The sequence below is a fragment of the Schistocerca americana genome, unplaced genomic scaffold (assembly GCF_021461395.2).
Source record: "Schistocerca americana isolate TAMUIC-IGC-003095 unplaced genomic scaffold, iqSchAmer2.1 HiC_scaffold_1328, whole genome shotgun sequence".
NCBI lineage: Eukaryota > Metazoa > Arthropoda > Insecta > Orthoptera > Acrididae > Schistocerca > Schistocerca americana.
In genome coordinates, this window is record NW_025725403.1 from 5,001 (window position 1) to 10,000 (window position 5,000).

At 51.1% G+C, this 5,000-nt stretch overlaps 1 non-coding gene across 1 annotated transcript in view; it reads left to right on the plus strand.

The window, feature by feature from the left end:
• Positions 1-4,276: 4,276 nt before the first annotated feature.
• LOC124564423 overlaps positions 4,277-5,000 on the plus strand; it is a 1,910-nt gene continuing 1,186 nt past the window's right edge. The window contains exon 1 of the ribosomal RNA XR_006970619.1: positions 4,277-5,000. This exon is cut by the window's right edge and continues 1,186 nt beyond it. This is a non-coding gene — a ribosomal RNA (small subunit ribosomal RNA).

Below are 5,000 nucleotides of genomic sequence, written 5' to 3' on the forward strand. Positions count from 1 at the left end.
TGACGTGGCAAATCAGATGATGCCGCAGGCATCCACTTACTATAATCACAATCAACAAACCGGCCGCCCCGCCCCGCCCCCCATTAAACCTTTCCTTACAACAATGTGTACCTTAACCTAACCTATATCGTACCGTAACCTAACCTATATCGTACCGTAACCTAACCTATGTCGTACCGTAACCTAACCTATGTCGTACCGTAACCTAACCTATGTCGTACCGTAACCTAACCTATGTCGTACCGTAACCTAACCTATGTCGTACCGTAACCTAACCTATGTCGTACCGTAACCTAACCTATGTCGTACCGTAACCTAACCTATGTCGTACCGTAACCTAACCTATGTCGTACCGTAACCTAACCTATGTCGTACCGTAACCTAACCTATGTCGTACCGTAACCTAACCTATGTCGTACCGTAACCTAACCTATGTCGTACCGTAACCTAACCTATGTCGTACCTTAACCTAACCTATGTCGTACCTTAACCTACCCTATGTCGTACCTTAACCTAACCTATGTCGTACCTTAACCTAACCTATGTCGTACCTTAACCTAACCTATGTCGTACCTTAACCTAACCTATGTCGTACCTTAACCTAACCTATGTCGTACCTTAACCTAACCTATGTCGTACCTTAACCTAACCTATGTCGTACCTTAACCTAACCTATGTCGTACCTTAACCTAACCTATGTCGTACCTTAACCTAACCTATGTCGTACCTTAACCTAACCTATGTCGTACCTTAACCTAACCTATGTCGTACCTTAACCTAACCTATGTCGTACCTTAACCTAACCTATGTCGTACCTTAACCTAACCTATGTCGTACCTTAACCTAACCTATGTCGTACCTTAACCTAACCTATGTCGTACCTTAACCTAACCTATGTCGTACCTTAACCTAACCTATGTCGTACCTTAACCTAACCTATGTCGTACCTTAACCTAACCTATGTCGTACCTTAACCTAACCTATGTCGTACCTTAACCTAACCTATGTCGTACCTTAACCTAACCTATGTCGTACCTTAACCTAACCTATGTCGTACCTTAACCTAACCTATGTCGTACCTTAACCTAACCTATGTCGTACCTTAACCTAACCTATGTCGTACCTTAACCTAACCTATGTCGTACCTTAACCTAACCTATGTCGTACCTTAACCTAACCTATGTCGTACCTTAACCTAACCTATGTCGTACCTTAACCTAACCTATGTCGTACCTTAACCTAACCTATGTCGTACCTTAACCTAACCTATGTCGTACCTTAACCTAACCTATGTCGTACCTTAACCTAACCTATGTCGTACCTTAACCTAACCTATGTCGTACCTTAACCTAACCTGTATTGCGCCTTAACCTAACCTGTATTGCGCCTTAACGTAACCTGTATTGCGCCTTAACGTAACCTGTATTGCGCCTTAACGTAACCTGTATTGCGCCTTAACGTAACCTGTATTGCGCCTTAACGTAACCTGTATTGCGCCTTAACGTAACCTGTATTGCGCCTTAACGTAACCTGTATTGCGCCTTAACGTAACCTGTATTGCGCCTTAACGTAACCTGTATTGCGCCTTAACGTAACCTGTATTGCGCCTTAACGTAACCTGTATTGCGCCTTAACGTAACCTGTATTGCGCCTTAACGTAACCTGTATTGCGCCTTAACGTAACCTGTATTGCGCCTTAACGTAACCTGTATTGCGCCTTAACGTAACCTGTATTGCGCCTTAACGTAACCTGTATTGCGCCTTAACGTAACCTGTATTGCGCCTTAACGTAACCTGTATTGCGCCTTAACGTAACCTGTATTGCGCCTTAACGTAACCTGTATTGCGCCTTAACGTAACCTGTATTGCGCCTTAACGTAACCTGTATTGCGCCTTAACGTAACCTGTATTGCGCCTTAACGTAACCTGCATTGCGCCTTAACGTAACCTGCATTGCGCCTTAACGTAACCTGCATTGCGCCTTAACGTAACCTGCATTGCGCCTTAACGTAACCTGCATTGCGCCTTAACGTAACCTGTATTGCGCCTTAACGTAACCTGTATTGCGCCTTAACGTAACCTGTATTGCGCCTTAACGTAACCTGTATTGCGCCTTAACGTAACCTGTATTGCGCCTTAACGTAACCTGTATTGCGCCTTAACGTAACCTGTATTGCGCCTTAACGTAACCTGTATTGCGCCTTAACGTAACCGATATTGCGCCTTAACGTAACCTATATTGCGCCGTAACGTAACCTATATTGCGCCGTAACGTAACCCACATTGCCCCTTAACGTAACCTATATTGCGCCGTAACGTAACCTATATTGCGCCGTAACGTAACCCACATTGCCCCTTAACGTAACCCACATTGCCCCTTAACGTAACCCACATTGCCCCTTAACGTAACCCAACACACGTTGGGCCTTAACCCAACACACGTTGGGCCTTAACCCAACACACGTTGGGCCGTAACCCAACACACGTTGGGCCTTAACCCAACACACGTTGGGCCTTAACCCAACACACGTTGGGCCTTAACCCAACACACGTTGGGCCTTAACCTGCTCTGTAATTGTCATACGACGCGTTAAATTAGTGTAGTGTTGCCTAACTGCAACCCCCGCAATATAGTTTGCTACTCGCACTGCCCGGTCCCCAGTGTATCGCTTCATGTTAAACACCTTGCAGCTATACACTGTAATGTGGATGGCAGCAGGACGTACATGCTCAATGCCCTTTGCAGTTGTTCATTGGCATTTGCAGTTGTTCATTGGCATTCGCATGGCGAAGCACTTAGCCTACGCTGTGGTACGGCCTGTGTCAACTGTCCGCTGATGTTGTACGTCCAAATCACACACTGTACTGCACATTGGTCCTCATGTACTGAATGATACATCGTGGTACATGTGACCGTACAACGACTGCGCCAACAACGGCGAACCATGCGGTCCAAATGTTGTGCACTCAGCTACGTGTCGTCTCCCTATAAGAGCTGGATTGCAGTGTGGTATGCCCTGGATGGCGATCAGCATGAGCCGTCTGTTGATGTAGTGGCGCGTGTTGTCAGACGTAGTCGTCTCTTCTCACACACCGTGATAGCACGGTGCACTGCGTTCCACATCTGCGACATGCGACAGAGGCCGGTTGACAGTCGTTCGCGCAATGGACATCGCATACGTACGGGGGCCACCTTCCACGTGTTCGCTAAGCGTGGACATGTTGTTGCGTGTATGTGGGCAGACAGTGTGTCGTGACACCTGACACAGGCATGCAACAATCGTTGAATTTGCAAATGGCGATGGACGCCTACGTTTGCTGGTGACGTTACGCAAATGAACAACTGGTAAACCGTTGTGGTGCGGTTGTTCTCGCTAGGGGTGAATCAGTGATGGCGACGATCGGTTGAGCTACCAACCGGTTGTTGCAGCGATACCCACCATGCCCACGAACGTGAATGGCATGTGGGTGTGAAGCGATACGCGGCGGTGGCTGGGTGGGACCGTCCCCGGCCGGTGAGGGGGGGCCTCCCGGCGTGTTGGCCGTGCGGTGCGTGGGCGCACGCGCTACAGCCGGCTGGTGGGGGCGGCCAGTGGCAGGCGCGCCGGCCGACGGAGGCGGCAGGCGGCGCAGCTGCGCGCCGGCGCACCCTGCACGCGGCGCCGTGCGGCCAAAGTAGGTCCTCGCGGGCCCGGTGCGAAGCGCGGTGGACATCTGCAGTGTGCTGGTCCGATTGAGGACTGTGTGCGCTGAGGATGCGCCGCCGCCCGGCGCTCGGCGCCGCGACGCCGTCTGCTGCTCGGTCGCCTCTGCGGTTCTCGCAGGTGGTTTGTATCGCAGCTGTGCGGACGTGTTGGCGCGTGCGCTGTGCTGGGAGAGTTCGCTTCGGCACCCAAGTGGGGCTTTTGTCCTTCTGTGGCGCTGGCGTTGGAGCTGCCGGTCACCGTAGGTGGCGCGTGTTGTCTCCCGCCGGCAATGCCACGACAGCACGCTCCCGGGCCTCTGTCGGCAGCGGCAAGCTCAGTTGGGAGCACGGGTGGTCGCACCTAAAGCGTCTACTCGCCAAACTCCGGGCGATTGCGCCTCTCTCGAACCCGACCAAGTACTTAGGACGGCGCTGCGCGCCGCCGGGACCTGAGAGGGTTTCGAGGTGTATGGTGCAGGGGAGCTCAGCCTCCTCCTGTTTGCAGAATAATTGAGCGGACGCTTGCGTGTTCGCGCGGGCCCCCGGGACACACTCCCGGGCGGCCGGCTGCTCAGCTCTAGTTGACGCAGCTCCCTGGTTGATCCTGCCAGTAGTCATATGCTTGTCTCAAAGATTAAGCCATGCATGTCTCAGTACAAGCCGCATTAAGGTGAAACCGCGAATGGCTCATTAAATCAGTTATGGTTCCTTAGATCGTACCCACGTTACTTGGATAACTGTGGTAATTCTAGAGCTAATACATGCAAACAGAGTCCCGACCAGAGATGGAAGGGACGCTTTTATTAGATCAAAACCAATCGGTCGGCTCGTCCGGTCCGTTTGCCTTGGTGACTCTGAATAACTTTGGGCTGATCGCACGGTCCTCGTACCGGCGACGCATCTTTCAAATGTCTGCCTTATCAACTGTCGATGGTAGGTTCTGCGCCTACCATGGTTGTAACGGGTAACGGGGAATCAGGGTTCGATTCCGGAGAGGGAGCCTGAGAAACGGCTACCACATCCAAGGAAGGCAGCAGGCGCGCAAATTACCCACTCCCGGCACGGGGAGGTAGTGACGAAAAATAACGATACGGGACTCATCCGAGGCCCCGTAATCGGAATGAGTACACTTTAAATCCTTTAACGAGTATCTATTGGAGGGCAAGTCTGGTGCCAGCAGCCGCGGTAATTCCAGCTCCAATAGCGTATATTAAAGTTGTTGCGGTTAAAAAGCTCGTAGTTGGATTTGTGTCCCACGCTGTTGGTTCACCGCCCGTCGGTGTTTAACTGGCATGTATCGTGGGACGTCCTGCCG